General features: G+C 31.0%; 3 non-coding genes across 3 annotated transcripts; all 3 read right to left on the reverse strand.

Moving 5' to 3' along the window:
* Window positions 1-747: 747 nt before the first annotated feature.
* Trnam-cau lies at window positions 748-838 on the reverse strand. Its single transcript is given in 2 exon segments — window positions 748-783; window positions 802-838. It is a non-coding gene; the product is annotated as a tRNA-Met (tRNA).
* A 14072-nt stretch (window positions 839-14910) lies between these two features.
* On the reverse strand, window positions 14911-15000 carry Trnam-cau. Its single transcript is given in 2 exon segments — window positions 14911-14945; window positions 14964-15000. It is a non-coding gene; the product is annotated as a tRNA-Met (tRNA).
* A 1502-nt stretch (window positions 15001-16502) lies between these two features.
* Window positions 16503-16593, reverse strand: Trnam-cau. Its single transcript is given in 2 exon segments — window positions 16503-16538; window positions 16557-16593. It is a non-coding gene; the product is annotated as a tRNA-Met (tRNA).
* Window positions 16594-19054: the final 2461 nt, after the last annotated feature.

Consider the following 19054-nt stretch of genomic DNA (forward strand, 5'->3'; position numbering starts at 1 on the left):
TAAAAAAAAACAAGCATAAGAATACTTTTATTTCAAGTTTTATGTTCAACGAACTATGATCTAAACAGGGAAACTTTTTGTATGATTATCTATTTGAAATTTCTAAAATGACTGGGCGAGAGACTAAACAATTTAAGAAAAAATTGTGATTTCAGAGCAATTACCACGATGGCAAACAGCCTCGGTAGAACAGAAGGCAGCGCTCCCGTCAAACAACCTGCAGTTATGGAGTTGTGTGAAGGTTTTTAGTTCTGTCTTCCTACAAGGCATTGGTTTCTAGTTGTTGTTTTAAATCCAACTGGTTCATTCAACTTCTTAGAAGGTTCATGGTGCTATGCTACCATAACATTTTATCATGATTTTGTTTCCTCCTTTCCGATTTAACATAATTCTCAAAAACGTGAAGGTTCATCGCATCTTTTGAAATTTGTTATATTTTTAACTGAATTTAAGATAGAATCATATGAATTATATTTTGTTAAATCATATAAACAATTAGTTTTGGAATTAAAGCATCATTTTTGAAGAGTTATGGAAATATGTTTTGAATTTTTACCCTTTTTTCGAAACTATAGGAGATCCAATTTTATAGAGATGAGTTACAATTGACTGTTAAGAATTCATTTTCCCAATTCTCTTCTGTTTCTTGAAAAATAAATACATTATGTAATCGCTATTTTCTGCCAAGATCTTTGTTTTTTGAACTAATCTATAATCTAAAGTTTTAAAACAAATTCAAAACACGTTTGCCTCGTGTGAGGGTCGAATTCACGACCTTCAGATTACTCGATGAATTCTAATTATGAGACTGATGCGCTGCCTACTGCGCTAACGAGGCTTTAGCGCACCATTCGGTAATTGTTCTGAAATTTAATTACGGTTTGCAAGAATACCTTAATACATATTGAAAATATTTTATTCATTTCCTGATGCTAAGTATTCATGGATGTCAAAGAAAAACTATTAAGGTTTTTTTTAACAATAGTATGTAGTTGTTCTGGTTTAAATACTGTTTGCAAGAATACATAAATACTTATTAAAAGTAGTTATTCATTTGCTGATGCTAAGTATTTATTGATGTCAATAGAAGTATTTACTTTATAATTCGACTTTTCGTTTATATATTAACAACCAATTAGCACTCACTGTTAAATATGTCATATTTAAGGCGTGGCCTTTGGTTCCCAGAGCAATTCTTATTATAAAAGCTTTAATTTTCTGTTTTATCAATTTTTATGTGCATAATGGTGAAAGGTATTTGTTATTTTCTAACACAACAATGTTTTCGAATAATTGCATACACTCTAAAATGTAAAAGTAATGTATATCATTAATGCCTCGTAGGAGTATAACTCCCAACCTTCAGATAGCTTGTGGTTGCTCAATATAACAATGACACTCTACTTACTGCGCTAAGAAGCTTAAAGTTTCTTTGCATTGTTCATGAAATGCTCTAAAAGTTCTACACCTTTTACTCTTGAAAATGAAGAAAACTTTGCTTGTTAAAGTGACGTATCATCAAATATAGCAAGTGTTATCAAGCAATGTGAATTCATAAATTATGTAATCTAAATGCTAGAGAATAAAAAACAAGCATAAGAATACTTTTATTTCAAGTTTTATGTTCAACGAACTATGATCTAAACAGGGAAACTTTTGTATGATTTGAAATTTCTAAAATGACTGGGCGAGAGACTAAACAATTTAGAAAAAATTGTGATTTCAGAGCAATTACCACGATGGCAAACAGCCTCCAGTAGAACAGACAGGCGCTCCCGTCAAACAACCTGCAGTTATGGGAGTTGTGTGAAGGTTTTAGTTCTGTCTTCCTACAAGGCATTGGTTTCTAGTTGTTGTTTTAAATCCAACTGGTTCATTCAACTTCTTAGAAGGTTCATGGTGCTATGCTACCATAACATTTTATCATGATTTTGTTTCCTCCTTTCCGATTTAACATAATTCTCAAAAACGTGAAGGTTCATCGCATCTTTTGAAATTTGTTATATTTTTAACTAATTTAAGATAGAATCATATGAATTATATTTTGTTAAATCATATAAACAATTAGTTTTGGAATTAAAGCATCATTTTTGAAGAGTTATGGAAATATGTTTTGAATTTTACCTTTTTCGAAACTATAGGAGATCAATTTTATAGAGGATGAGTTACAATTGACTGTTAAGAATTCATTTTCCCAATTCTCTTCTGTTTCTTGAAAAAATAAATACATTATGTAATCGCTATTTTCTGCCAAGATCTTTGTTTTGAACTAATCTATAATCTAAAGTTTTAAAACAAATTCAAAACACGTTTGCCTCGTGTGAGGTCGATTCACGACCTTCAGATTACTCGATGAATTCTAATTATGAGACTGATGCGCTGCCTACTGCGCTAACGAGGCTTTAGCGCACCATTCAGTAATTGTTCTGAAATTTAATTACGGTTTGCAAGAATACCTTAATACATATTGAAAATATTTTATTCATTTCCTGATGCTAAGTATTCATGGATGTCAAAGAAAAACTATTAAGGTTTTTTAACAATAGTATGTAGTTGTTCTGGAATTTAAATACTGTTTGCAAGAATACATAAATACTTATTAAAAGTAGTTATTCATTTGCTGATGCTAAGTATTTATTGATGTCAATAAGAAGTATTTACTATAATTCGACTTTTCGTTTATATATTAACCCAATTAGCACTCCTGTTAAATATGTCATATTTAAGGCGTGGCCTTTGGTTCCCAGAGCAATTCTTATTATAAAAGCTTTAATTTTTCTGTTTTATCAATTTTTATGTGCATAATGGTGAAGGTATTTGTTATTTTCTAACACAACAATGTTTTTCGAATAATTGCATACACTCTAAAAATGTAAAAGTAATGTACATCATTAATGCTCGTAGGAGAGTATAACTCCCAACCTTCAGATAGCTTGTGGTTTGCTCAATATAACAATGACCTCTACTTACTGCGCTAAAGAAGCTTAAAGTTTTCTTTGCATTGTTCATGAAATGCTCTAAAAGGAGTTCTACACCTTTACTCTTGAAAATGAAGAAAAGCTTGTTAAATTGACGTATCATCAAATATAAAGTTATCAAGCAATGTGAATTCATAAATTATGTAATCTAAATGCTAGAGAATAGAAAAAAGCATAAATACACTTTTATTTCAAGTTTTATGTTCAACAGACTATGATCTAAACAGGGAAAATTTTTGTATCATTATCTATTTGAAATTTCTAAAATGACTGGGCGAGAGACTAAACAATTTAAGAAAAATTGTGATTTCAGAGCAATTACCGATGGCAAACAGCCTCAGTGGGGCAGAAGGCAGCGCCCCGTCAAACAACCTGCAGTTATGGAGTTGTGTGAAGGTTTTTAGTTCTGTCTTCCTACAAGGCATTGGTTTCTAGTTGTTGTTTTAAATCCAACTGGTTCATTCAACTTCTTAGAAGGTTCATGGTGCTATGCTACCATAACATTTCATCATGATTTTGTTTCCTCCTTTTCCGAGTTAACATAATTCTCAAAATCGTGAAGGTTCATCGCATCTTTTGAAATTTATTATATTTTAACTGAATTTAAGATAGAATCATATGAATTATATTTTGTTAAATCATATAAACAATTAGTTTTGGAATTAAAGCATCATTTTTGAAGAGTTATGGAAATATGTTTTGAATTTTACCCTTTTTCGAAACTATAGGAGATCCAATTTTATAGAGGATGAGTTACAATTGACTGTTAAAAATTCATTTTAATTCTCTTCTGTTTCTTGAAAAATAAATACATTATGTAATCGCTATTTTCTGCCAAGATCTTTGTTTTTGAACTAATCTATAATCTAAAGTTTTAAAACAAACAAAACGTTTGCCTCGTGTGAGGGTCGATTCACGACCTTCAGATTACTCGATGAATTCCTAATTATGAGACTGATGCGCTGCCTACTGCTAACGGAGCTTTAAGCGCACCATTCAGTAATTGTTCTGAAATTTAATTACGGTTTGCAGAATACCTTAATACATATTGAAAATATTTTATTCATTTCCTGATGCTAAGTATTCATGGATGTCAAGAGAAACTATTAAGGTTTTTTAACAATAGTATGTAGTTGTTCTGGAATTTAAATACTGTTTGCAAGAATACCTAAATACTTATTAAAAGTAGTTATTCATTTGCTGATGCTAAGTATTTATTGATGTCAATGAAGTATTTACTTTATAATTCGACTTTTCGTTTATATATTAACAACCAATTAGCACTCACTGTTAAATATGTCATATTTAAGGCGTGGCCTTTGGTTCCCAGAGCAATTCTTATTATAAAAGCTTTAATTTTTCTGTTTATCAACTTTTATGTGCATAATGGTGAAAGGTATTTGTTATTTTCTAACACAACAATGTTTTCGAATAATTACATACACTCTAAAATGTAAAAGTAATGTAAATCATTAATGCCTCGTAGGAGAATAACTCCCAACCTTCAGATAGCTTGTGGTTGCTCAATATAACAATGACCTCTACTTACTGCGCTAAGGAAGCTTAAAGTTTTCTTTGCATTGTTCATGAAATGCTCTAAAGAGTTCTACACCTTTTACTCTTGAAAATGAAGAAAACTTTGCTTGTTAAAGTGACGTATCATCAAATATAAAGTGTTATCAAACAATGTGAATTCATAAATTATGTAATCTAAATGCTAGAGAATAAAAAAACAAGCATAAAGATACTTTTATTTCAAGTTTTATGTTCAACGAACTATGAGTCTAAACAGGGAAACTTGTTTGTCTATTTGAAATTTCTAAAATGACTGGGCGAGAGACTAAACAATTTAAGAAAAATTGTGATTTCAGAGCAATTACCACGATGGCAAACAGCCTCAGTAGAACAGAAGGCAGCGCTCCGTCAAACAACCTGCAGTTATGGAGTTGTGTGAAGGTTTTAGTTCTGTCTTCCTACAAGGCATTGGTTTCTAGTTGTTGTTTTAAATCCAACTGGTTCATTCAACTTCTTAGAAGGTTCATGGTGCTTGCTACCATAACATTTTATCATGATTTTGTTTCCTCCTTTCCGATTTAACATAATTCTCAAAACGTAGAAGGTTCATCGCATCTTTTGAAATTTCTTATATTTTAACTGAATTTAAGATAGAATCATATGATTATATTTTGTTTAAATCATATAAACAATTAGTTTTGGAATTAAAGCATCATTTTTGAAGAGTTATGGAAATATGTTTTGAATTTTTACCCTTTTTTCGAAACTGTAGGAGATCCAATTTTATAGAGGATGAGTTACAATTGACTGTTAAAATTCATTTTCCCAATTCTCTTCTGTTTCTTGAAAAATAAATACATTATGTAATCGCTATTTTCTGCCAAGATCTTTGTTTTTTGACTAATCTATAATCTAAAGTTTTAAAACAAATTCAAAACACGTTTGCCTCATGTGAGGGTCGAACTCACGACCTTCAGATTACTCGATGAATTCTAATTATGAGACTGATGCGCTGCCTACTGCGCTAACAGAGCTTTAGCGCACCATTCAGTAATTGTTCTGAAATTTAATTACGGTTTGCAGAATACCTTAATACATATTGAAAAATATTTTATTCATTTCCTGATGCTAAGTATTCATGGATGTCAAAGAAAAACTATAAGGTTTTTTAACAATAGTATGTAGTTGTTCTGGAATTTAAATACTGTTTGCAAGAATACAAATACTTATTAAAAGTAGTTATTCATTTGCTGATGCTAAGTATTTATTGTCAATAAAAAGTATTTACTTTATAATTCGACTTTTCGTTTATATATAACAACCAATTAGCACTCACTTTTAAATATGTCATATTTAAGGCGTGGCCTTTGGTTCCCAGAGCAATTCTTATTATAAAGCTTTAATTTTCTGTTTTATCAACTTTTTTATGTGCATAATGGTGAAAGGTATTTGTTATTTTCTAACACAACAATGTTTTCGAATAATGCATACACTCTAAAATGTAAAGTAATGTATATCATTAGTTCCTCGTAGGAGGTATAACTCCCAACCTTCAGATAGCTTGTGGTTGCTCAATATAACAATGACCTCTACTTACTGCGCTAAGGAAGCAAAGTTTCTTTGCATTGTTCATGAAAATGCTCTAAAAGAGTTCTACACCTTTACTCTTGAAAATGAAGAAACTTTGCTTGTTTAAAGTGACGTATCATCAAATATAGCAAGTGTTATCAAGCAATGTGAATTCATAAATTATGTAATCTAAATGCTAGAGAATAAAAAAACAAGCATAAGAATACTTTTATTTCAAGTTTTATGTTCAACGAACTATGATCTAAACAGAAACTTTTGTATTGATTATCTATTTGAAATTTCTAAAATGACTGGGCGAGAGACTAAACAATTTAAGAAAAATTGTGATTTCAAGGTAATTACCACGATGGCAAACAGCCTCAGTAGAACAGAAGGCAGCTCCCGTCAAACAACCTGCAGTTGGAGTTGTGTGAAGGTTTTTAGTTCTATCTTCTACAAGGGCATTGGTTTCTAGTTGTTGTTTTAAATCCAACTGGTTCATTCAACTTCTTAGAGGTTCATGGTGCTGCTACCATAACATCCATGATTTTGTTTCCTCCTTTCCGATTTAACATAATTCTCAAAAACGTGAAGGTTCATCCATCTTTTGAAATTTATTATATTTTTAACTGAATTTAAGATAGAATCATATATGAATTATATTTTGTTAAATCATATAAACAATTAGTTTTGGAATTAAAGCATCATTTTTGAAGAGTTATGGAAATATGTTTTGAATTTTACCTTTTTTCCAAAACTATAGGAGATCAATTTTATAGAGGATGAGTTACAATTGACTGTTAAAGAATTCATTTTCCCAATTCTCTTCTGTTTCTTGAAAATAAATACATTATGTAATCGCTATTTTCTGCCAAGATCTTTGTTTTGAACTAATCTATAATCTAAAGTTTTAAAACAAATTCAAAACACGTTTGCCTCATGTGAGGGTCAGATTCTCACGACCTTCAGATTACTCGATGAATTCTAATAATTAGACTGATGCGCTGCCTACTGCGCTAACAGAACTGGCGCACCATTCAGTAATTGTTCTGAAATTTAATTACGGTTTGCAAGAATACCTTAATACATATTGAAATATTTTATTCATTTCCCACATGCTAAGTATTCATGGATGTCAAAGAAAACTATTAAGGTTTTTTACAATGAGTATGTAGTTGTTCTAGATTTAAATACTGTTTGCAAGAATACATAAATACTTATTAAAGTAGTTATTCATTTGCTGATGCTAAGTGACATTGATGTCAATAAGAGTATTTACTTTATAATTCGACTTTTCGTTTTTATATATTAACAACCAATTGGCACTCACTGTTAAATATGTCATATTTAAGGTGGCCTTTGGTTCCCAGGCAATTCTTATTATAAAGCTTTAATTTTTCTGTTTTATCAATTTTTTATGTGCATAATGGTGAAAAGTATTTGTTATTTCCTAACACAACAATGTTTTCGAATAATTGCATACACTCTAAAAATGTAAAGTAATGTATATCATTAATGCCTCATGGAAGTATAACTCCCAACCTTCAGATAGCTTGTGGTTGCTCAATACAATGACACTCTACTTACTGCACTAAGGAAGCTTAAAAGTTTTCTTTGCATTGTTCATGAAATGCTCTAAAGGTTCTACACCTTTACCTCTTGAAATGGAAAACTTTGCTTGTTAAAGTGACGTATCATCAAATATAGCAAGTGTTTATCAAGCAATGTAGATTCATAAATTATGTAAATCTAAATGCTAGAATAAAAAAACAAGCATAAGAATACTTTTATTTCAAGTTTATGTTCAACGACTATGATCTAAACAGAGAAACTTTTGTATGATTATCTATTTGAAATTTCTAAAATGACTGGGCGAGACTAAACAATTTAAGAAAAAATTGTGATTTCAGAGCAATTACCACGTGTAAAACAGCCTCAGTAGAACAGAAGGCAGCGCTCCCGTCAAACAACCTGCAGTTATGGAGTTGTGCCAAAGGTTTTAGTTCTGTCTTCCTACAAGGCATTGGTTTCTAGTTGTTGTTTTAAATCCAACTGGTTCATTTCAACTTCTTAGAAGGTTCATGGTGCTATGCTACCATAACATTTTATCATGATTTTGTTTCCTCCTTTTCCGATTTAACATAATTCTCAAAAACTGTGAAGGTTCATCCCATCTTTGGAATTTATTATATTTTTAACTGAATTTAAGATAGAATCATATGAATTATATTTTGTTAAATCCATATAAACAATTAGTTTTGGAATTAAAGCATCATTTTTGAAGAGTTATGGATATGTTTTGAATTTTTACCCTTTTTCGAAACTATAGGAGATCCAATTTTATAGAGGATGAGTTACAATTGACTGTTAAAATTCATTTTCCCAATTCTCTTCTGTTTCTTGAAAAATAAATACATTATGTAATCGCTATTTTTCTGCCAAGATCTTTGTTTTTGAACTAATCTATAATCTAAAGTTTTAAAACAAATTCAAAACACGTTTGCCTCGTGTGAGGGGTCGATTCGACCTTCAGATTACTCGATGAATTCTAATTATGAGACTGATGCGCGCCTACTGCGCTAACGAGGCTTTAGCGCACCATTCAGTAATTGTTCTGAAATTTAATTACGGTTTGCAAGAATACCTTAATACATATTGAAAATATTTTATTCATTTCCTGATGCTAAATATTCATGGATGTCAAAGAAAAACTATTAAGGTTTTTTTTTAACAATAGTATGTAGTTGTTCTGGATTTAAATACTGTTTGCAAGAATGTAAATACTTAAAAGTAGTTATTCATTTGCTGATGCTAAGTATTTATTGATGTCAATAAGAGTATTTACTTTATAATTCGACTTTCGTTTATATATTAACAACCAATTAGCACTCCTGTTAAATATATCATATTTAAGGCGTGGCCTTTGGTTCCCAGAGCAATTCTTATTATAAAAGCTTTAATTTTCTGTTTTATCAATTTTTTATGTGCATAATGGTGAAAGGTATTTGTTATTTTCTAACACAACAATGTTTTCGAATAATTGCATACACTCTAAAATGTAAAAGTAATATACATCATTAATGCCTCGTAGGAGAGTATAACTCCCAACCTTCAGATAGCTTGTGGTTGCTCAATATAACAATGACACTCTACTTACTGCGCTAAGGAAGCTTAAAGTTTTCTTTGCATTGTTCATGAAATGCTCTAAAAGAGTTCTACACCTTTTACTCTTGAAAATGAAGAAAACTTTGCTTGTTAAATGACGTATCATCAAATATAGCAAGTGTTATCAAGCAATGTGAATTCATAAATTATGTAATCTAAATGCTAGAGAATAAAAAACAAACATAAGAATACTTTTATTTCAAGTTTTATGTTCAACGAACTATGATCTAAACAGGAAACTTTTTGTATCATTATCTATTTGAAATTTCTAAAATGACTGGGCGAGAGACTAAACAATTTAAGAAAAATTGTGATTTCAGAGCAATTACCACGATGGCAAACAGCCTCAGTAGAGACAGAAGGCAGCGCTCCCGTCAAACAACCTGCAGTTATGGAGTTGTGTGAGGGTTTTAGTTCTGTCTTCCTACAAGGCATTGGTTTCTAGTTGTTGTTTAAATCCAACTGGTTCATTCAACTTCCAGTTCATGGTGCTATGCTACCATAACATTTTATCATGATTTTGTTTCCTCCTTTCCGATTTAACATAATTCTCAAAAATCGAAGTTCATCGCATCTTTTGAAATTTGTTATATTTTTAACTGAATTTAAGATAGAATCATATGAATTATATTTTGTTAAATCATATAAACAATTAGTTTTGGAATTAAAGCATCATTTTTGAAGAGTTATGGAAATATGTTTTGAATTTTTACCCTTTTTCGAAACTATAGGAGATCCAATTTTATAGAGGATGAGTTACAATTGACTGTTAAGAATTCATTTTCCCAATTCTCTTCTGTTTCTTGAAAATAAATACATTATGTAATCGCTATTTTCTGCCAAGATCTTTGTTTTTGAACTAATCTATAATCTAAAGTTTTAAAACAAATTCAAAACACGTTTGCCTCGTGTGGGGTCGAACTCACGACCTTCAGATTACTCGATGAATTCTAATTATGAGACTGATGCGCTGCCTACTGCGCTAACGAGGCTTTAGCGCACCATTCGGTAATTGTTCTGAAATTTAATTACGGTTTGCAAGAATACCTTAATACATATTGAAAATATTTTATTCATTTCCTGATGCTAAGTATTCATGGATGTCAAAGAAAACTATTAAGGTTTTTTTAACAATAGTATGTAGTTGTTCTGGAATTTAAATACTGTTTGCAAGAATACATAAATACTTATTAAAAGTAGTTATTCATTTGCTGATGCTAAGTATTTATTGATGTCAATAAGAAGTATTTACTTTATAATTCGACTTTTCGTTTATATATTAACAACCAATTAGCACTCACTGTTAAATATGTCATATTTAAGGCGTGGCCTTTGGTTCCCAGAGCAATTCTTATTATAAAAGCTTTAATTTTTCTGTTTTATCAACTTTTTATGTGCATAATGGTGAAAGGTATTTGTTATTTTCTAACACAACAATGTTTTTCGAATAATTGCATACACTCTAAAAATGTAAAAGTAATGTATATCATTAATGCCTCGTAGGAGAGTATAACTCCCAACCTTTAGATAGCTTGTGGTTGCTCAATATAACAATGACACTCTACTTACTGCGCTAAGGAAGCTTAAAGTTTTCTTTGCATTGTTCATGAAATGCTCTAAAAGAGTTCTACACCTTTTACTCTTGAAAATGAAGAAAACTTTGCTTGTTAAATTGACGTATCATCAAATATAGCAAGTGTTATCAAGCAATGTGAATTCATAAATTATGTAATCTAAATGCTAGAGAATAGAAAAAACAAGCATAAGTACACTTTTATTTCAAGTTTTATGTTCAACGAACTATGATCTAAACAGGGAAAATTTTTGTATCATTATCTATTTGAAATTTCTAAAATGACTGGGCGAGAGACTAAACAATTTAAGAAAAAATTGTGATTTCAGAGCAATTACCACGATGGCAAACAGCCTCGGTAGAACAGAAGGCAGCGCTCCCGTCAAACAACCTGCAGTTATGGAGTTGTGTGAAGGTTTTTAGTTCTGTCTTCCTACAAGGCATTGGTTTCTAGTTGTTGTTTTAAATCCAACTGGTTCATTCAACTTCTTAGAAGGTTCATGGTGCTATGCTACCATAACATTTCATCATGATTTTGTTTCCTCCTTTCCGAGTTAACATAATTCTCAAAAATCGTGAAGGTTCATCGCATCTTTTGAAATTTCTTATATTTTTAACTGAATTTAAGATAGAATCATATGAATTATATTTTGTTAAATCATATAAACAATTAGTTTTGGAATTAAAGCATCATTTTTGAAGAGTTATGGAAATATGTTTTGAATTTTTACCCTTTTTTCGAAACTATAGGAGATCCAATTTTATAGAGGATGAGTTACAATTGACTGTTAAGAATTCATTTTCCCAATTCTCTTCTGTTTCTTGAAAAATAAATACATTATGTAATCGCTATTTTCTGCCAAGATCTTTGTTTTTGAACTAATCTATAATCTAAAGTTTTAAAACAAATTCAAAACACGTTTGCCTCTGTGAGGGTCGAACTCACGACCTTCAGATTACTCGATGAATTCTAATTATGAGACTGATGCGCTGCCTACTGCGCTAACGAGGCTTTAGCGCACCATTCGGTAATTGTTCTGAAATTTAATTACGGTTTGCAAGAATACCTTAATACATATTGAAAATATTTTATTCATTTCCTGATGCTAAGTATTCATGGATGTCAAAGAAAACTATTAAGGTTTTTTAACAATAGTATGTAGTTGTTCTGGAATTTAAATACTGTTTGCAAGAATACATAAATACTTATTAAAAGTAGTTATTCATTTGCTGATGCTAAGTATTTATTGATGTCAATAAGAAGTATTTACTTTATAATTCGACTTTTCGTTTATATATTAACAACCAATTAGCACTCACTGTTAAATATGTCATATTTAAGGCGTGGCCTTTGGTTCCCAGAGCAATTCTTATTATAAAAGCTTTAATTTTTCTGTTTTATCAACTTTTTATGTGCATAATGGTGAAAGGTATTTGTTATTTTCTAACACAACAATGTTTTTCGAATAATTGCATACACTCTAAAAATGTAAAAGTAATGTATATCATTAATGCCTCGTAGGAGAGTATAACTCCCAACCTTTAGATAGCTTGTGGTTGCTCAATATAACAATGACACTCTACTTACTGCGCTAAGGAAGCTTAAAGTTTTCTTTGCATTGTTCATGAAATGCTCTAAAAGAGTTCTACACCTTTTACTCTTGAAAATGAAGAAAACTTTGCTTGTTAAATTGACGTATCATCAAATATAGCAAGTGTTATCAAGCAATGTGAATTCATAAATTATGTAATCTAAATGCTAGAGAATAGAAAAAACAAGCATAAGTACACTTTTATTTCAAGTTTTATGTTCAACGAACTATGATCTAAACAGGGAAACTTTTTGTATCATTATCTATTTGAAATTTCTAAAATGACTGGGCGAGAGACTAAACAATTTAAGAAAAAATTGTGATTTCAGAGCAATTACCACGATGGCAAACAGCCTCGGTAGAACAGAAGGCAGCGCTCCCGTCAAACAACCTGCAGTTATGGAGTTGTGTGAAGGTTTTTTAGTTCTGTCTTCCTACAAGGCATTGGTTTCTAGTTGTTGTTTTAAATCCAACTGGTTCATTCAACTTCTTAGAAGGTTCATGGTGCTATGCTACCATAACATTTTATCATGATTTTGTTTCCTCCTTTCCGATTTAACATAATTCTCAAAAAACGTGAAGGTTCATCGCATCTTTTGAAATTTCTTATATTTTTAACTGAATTTAAGATAGAATCATATGAATTATATTTTGTTAAATCATATAAACAATTAGTTTTGGAATTAAAGCATCATTTTTGAAGAGTTATGGAAATATGTTTTGAATTTTTACCCTTTTTTCGAAACTGTAGGAGATCCAATTTTATAGAGGATGAGTTACAATTGACTGTTAAGAATTCATTTTTCCCAATTCTCTTCTGTTTCTTGAAAAATAAATACATTATGTAATCGCTATTTTCTGCCAAGATCTTTGTTTTTTGAACTAATCTATAATCTAAAGTTTTAAAACAAATTCAAAACACGTTTGCCTCGTGTGAGGTCGAACTCACGACCTTCAGATTACTCGATGAATTCTAATTATGAGACTGATGCTGCCTACTGCGCTAACGAGGCTTTAGCGCACCATTCGGTAATTGTTCTGAAATTTAATTACGGTTTGCAAGAATACCTTAATACATATTGAAAATATTTTATTCATTTCCTGATGCTAAGTATTCATGGATGTCAAAGAAAACTATTAAGGTTTTTTAACAATAGTATGTAGTTGTTCTGGAATTTAAATACTGTTTGCAAGAATACATAAATACTTATTAAAAGTAGTTATTCATTTGCTGATGCTAAGTATTTATTGATGTCAATAAGAAGTATTTACTTTATAATTCGACTTTTCGTTTATATATTAACAACCAATTAGCACTCACTGTTAAATATGTCATATTTAAGGCGTGGCCTTTGGTTCCCAGAGCAATTCTTATTATAAAAGCTTTAATTTTTCTGTTTTATCAACTTTTTATGTGCATAATGGTGAAAGGTATTTGTTATTTTCTAACACAACAATGTTTTTCGAATAATTGCATACACTCTAAAAATGTAAAAGTAATGTATATCATTAATGCCTCGTAGGAGAGTATAACTCCCAACCTTTAGATAGCTTGTGGTTGCTCAATATAACAATGACACTCTACTTACTGCGCTAAGGAAGCTTAAAGTTTTCTTTGCATTGTTCATGAAATGCTCTAAAAGAGTTCTACACCTTTTACTCTTGAAAATGAAGAAAACTTTGCTTGTTAAAGTGACGTATCATCAAATATAGCAAGTGTTATCAAGCAATGTGAATTCATAAATTATGTAATCTAAATGCTAGAGAATAAAAAAAAACAAGCATAAGAATACTTTTATTTCAAGTTTTATGTTCAACGAACTATGATCTAAACAGGGAAACTTTTTGTATCATTATCTATTTGAAATTTCTAAAATGACTGGGCGAGAGACTAAACAATTTAAGAAAAAATTGTGATTTCAGAGCAATTACCACGATGGCAAACAGCCTCGGTAGAACAGAAGGCAGCGCTCCCGTCAAACAACCTGCAGTTATGGAGTTGTGTGAAGGTTTTTAGTTCTGTCTTCCTACAAGGCATTGGTTTCTAGTTGTTGTTTTAAATCCAACTGGTTCATTCAACTTCTTAGAAGGTTCATGGTGCTATGCTACCATAACATTTTATCATGATTTTGTTTCCTCCTTTCCGATTTAACATAATTCTCAAAAAACGTGAAGGTTCATCGCATCTTTTGAAATTTGTTATATTTTTAACTGAATTTAAGATAGAATCATATGAATTATATTTTGTTAAATCATATAAACAATTAGTTTTGGAATTAAAGCATCATTTTTGAAGAGTTATGGAAATATGTTTTGAATTTTTACCCTTTTTTCGAAACTATAGGAGATCCAATTTTATAGAGGATGAGTTACAATTGACTGTTAAGAATTCATTTTTCCCAATTCTCTTCTGTTTCTTGAAAAATAAATACATTATGTAATCGCTATTTTCTGCCAAGATCTTTGTTTTTTGAACTAATCTATAATCTAAAGTTTTAAAACAAATTCAAAACACGTTTGCCTCGTGTGAGGTCGAACTCACGACCTTCAGATTACTCGATGAATTCTAATTATGAGACTGATGCGCTGCCTACTGCGCTAACGAGGCTTTAGCGCACCATTCGGTAATTGTTCTGAAATTTAATTACGGTTTGCAAGAATACCTTAATACATATTGAAAATATTTTATTCATTTCCTGATGCTAAGTATTCATGGATGTCAAAGAAAAACTATTAAGGTTTTTTTTAACAATAGTATGTAGTTGTTCTGGAATTTAAATACTGTTTGCAAGAATACATAAATACTTATTAAAAGTAGTTATTCATTTGCTGATGCTAAGTATTTATTGATGTCAATAAGAAGTATTTACTTTATAATTCGACTTTTCGTTTATATATTAACAACCAATTAGCACTCACTGTTAAATATGTCATATTTAAGGCGTGGCCTTTGGTTCCCAGAGCAATTCTTATTATAAAAGCTTTAATTTTTCTGTTTTATCAACTTTTTATGTGCATAATGGTGAAAGGTATTTGTTATTTTCTAACACAACAATGTTTTTCGAATAATTGCATACACTCTAAAAATGTAAAAGTAATGTATATCATTAATGCCTCGTAGGAGAGTATAACTCCCAACCTTTAGATAGCTTGTGGTTGCTCAATATAACAATGACACTCTACTTACTGCGCTAAGGAAGCTTAAAGTTTTCTTTGCATTGTTCATGAAATGCTCTAAAAGAGTTCTACACCTTTTACTCTTGAAAATGAAGAAAACTTTGCTTGTTAAAGTGACGTATCATCAAATATAGCAAGTGTTATCAAGCAATGTGAATTCATAAATTATGTAATCTAAATGCTAGAGAATAGAAAAAACAAGCATAAGTACACTTTTATTTCAAGTTTTATGTTCAACGAACTATGATCTAAACAGGGAAAATTTTTGTATGATTATCTATTTGAAATTTCTAAAATGACTGGGCGAGACTAAACAATTTAAGAAAAATTGTGATTTCAGAGCAATTACCACGATGGCAAACAGCCTCGGTAGAACAGAAGGCAGCGCTCCCGTCAAACAACCTGCAGTTATGGAGTTGTGTGAAGGTTTTTAGTTCTGTCTTCCTACAAGGCATTGGTTTCTAGTTGTTGTTTTAAATCCAACTGGTTCATTCAACTTCTTAGAAGGTTCATGGTGCTATGCTACCATAACATTTTATCATGATTTTGTTTCCTCCTTTCCGATTTAACATAATTCTCAAAATCGTGAAGGTTCATCGCATCTTTTGAAATTTGTTATATTTTTAACTGAATTTAAGATAGAATCATATGAATTATATTTTGTTAAATCATATAAACAATTAGTTTTGGAATTAAAGCATCATTTTTGAAGAGTTATGGAAATATGTTTTGAATTTTTACCCTTTTTTCGAAACTATAGGAGATCCAATTTTATAGAGGATGAGTTACAATTGACTGTTAAGAATTCATTTTCCCAATTCTCTTCTGTTTCTTGAAAAATAAATACATTATGTAATCGCTATTTTCTGCCAAGATCTTTGTTTTTTGAACTAATCTATAATCTAAAGTTTTAAAACAAATTCAAAACACGTTTGCCTCGTGTGAGGGTCGAACTCACGACCTTCAGATTACTCGATGAATTCTAATTATGAGACTGATGCGCTGCCTACTGCGCTAACGAGGCTTTAGCGCACCATTCGGTAATTGTTCTGAAATTTAATTACGGTTTGCAAGAATACCTTAATACATATTGAAAATATTTTATTCATTTCCTGATGCTAAGTATTCATGGATGTCAAAGAAAAACTATTAAGGTTTTTTTTAACAATAGTATGTAGTTGTTCTGGAATTTAAATACTGTTTGCAAGAATACCTAAATACTTATTAAAAGTAGTTATTCATTTGCTGATGCTAAGTATTTATTGATGTCAATAAGAAGTATTTACTTTATAATTCGACTTTTCGTTTATATATTAACAACCAATTAGCACTCACTGTTAAATATGTCATATTTAAGGCGTGGCCTTTGGTTCCCAGAGCAATTCTTATTATAAAAGCTTTAATTTTTCTGTTTTATCAACTTTTATGTGCATAATGGTGAAAGGTATTTGTTATTTTCTAACACAACAATGTTTTCGAATAATTGCATACACTCTAAATGCTCTGTTGCCCAATTTCATGAAGAACATGTACAAAATTTGAATAACACCAGATTTTCCGAATAATTATCGGTGAAACTACTGATGTAGTTTCCAATAGAGATCCGATCATTAAGATGCTTTAAGTCTTAGATCCAGGCGTGAGTCGTGCAAAGTTTTCTTCTCTTGCTGCTCTTGCCATGGCTTTTCCAAATATTATATCCGAGTCTCAACAACAAGCACTTGATGATCAGTGGCATATGCTTTCTCATGTCACCTTACCCTTCGACAGTGATGGTATGGAACCAGAAGAATTTTGGGGTCGCCTTGAAAAGATTACCGTTGGCATTGAAAATGCGAAGTTTGATCTCTTGTGTGAATTCATGCAAAGTTTGCTTTGCTTACCACATGCAAATGTCCATGTGGAAGGAGTGTTTTCGTCAGTCAGCTCAATCAAGACCAAGAGAAGAAATCAATTGCCAACTGCAACTGTCCGGGCATTGATTAAAGTAAAAAATGGTGTCAAGTTGTCTGGTGGTTGCGTAAAGTTTTCACCTTCACTTGGAGCTAAACAAAGGATGTCAAACAGCAGTCTTTATGCTGACGAGAACAACAAGGACTCGACTGACAGCAATTAAAAACGGTGCATAGGCTTTTAACAGTTTGCTGAAGGCTTGAAAGTGAGCTGAGTGTCTAGAAAAAGAAGCATTTACCCAAAAGCATAATATAGTTTATACAGGTCGAGCTCTCCTTCATTCGTTAAGCTGGGAAAATATCTTTAAGCTTGATTTCATTTCGTTCCTCATATTTGTTTATTGTAACTTAAGCTCTTTAAATTTATTCAATTTGCTAATCAATATGATTTGATAGAGCTGTTTCGGATTTCAATTGATTATTTATCGTTTTTGGTGATTTCTGATCATGTTATGAGTATGCTCAACAATTACAAGCAATCTCCGAGCTATTCCGACATTTTTCGACACATTCCGACTTTAAAAATGTAGATACATGAACTTTGGTAGTTTTTGTGAACTTTTGACGTCAGAGGACATGAATAATAACAAATTTTATCTGGCAACACTAAACATAGCCTTTAGATAGCACAGAAAGCGATCTAATTTGGCTGTCTTCCGCATTCTAAAGTTTAGAACTCTGAGTAATACCCATTTAAAATGAGCGAAATGGGTTAATATATACTCCCAAATATATTTGTGGAAGAGACACATCTTGGTTATCAAAGGACAAGCTATGATTACCTGGATAACTGTAAATACTACATAATAGTTTTCGCTACAATGTAAGATTTAGTTTTGAATTATCTAACATTGTTTTTTAAGTTCCATTTAGTTTATTATTAGTTAAATTCAGTGCAAGAACAATGCCAGACTAACATTACTTGCACATGACCTTGTAAATCTGTCTTAAAGGTATTGCAAATCTGTAAAGCAATTTTAAGGCATTGTGAACCTGCATTAAAAGCATAGCATTGTTATGGCTTTTAGACAACTAACAGATTCGATTCAGTAATTTCTCTACTAAGTGGCTTGGGATATTGTATGTCGAATTCCTTTGTATTAAGTCAAAAGACTGCTCTAGTACAGATGAATATATCCATGAAAGAACTGCTAAATACTTATATTCTGAGTATAGCTAAATATATTCTGTTGTCCCCCTAGGCCATGGCCATTAGAAATTTTCCAACTGTTCTGGCTTGGGATATTGATGATTTTTCTGAACACTCGAAAAGTGGCAACTCATATAACAAAAGTATTGCTTTTGATCTGGAACAAAGTACAGTAACTGAGTTGCCAAAATGAGAAATCATACCAAGGTCAAGTGCCAACAAAAGACACCAGTCTTCGTTTTTTGGGGGAAAATAAAACTCTAAATTGTACTATGGCTTTAGTATTTTGTGAGATAGCTAAGTATAAACTAACACTTCCGGAAAACAATAAAATGTAAATTTTCTTGCATGTAAATATACGCGGTCGAAGTGTTGAAGAGTCG

This window comes from Xenia sp. Carnegie-2017, unplaced genomic scaffold, assembly GCF_021976095.1.
Source record: "Xenia sp. Carnegie-2017 unplaced genomic scaffold, XeniaSp_v1 HiC_scaffold_23, whole genome shotgun sequence".
Classification (NCBI taxonomy): domain Eukaryota; kingdom Metazoa; phylum Cnidaria; class Anthozoa; order Malacalcyonacea; family Xeniidae; genus Xenia; species Xenia sp. Carnegie-2017.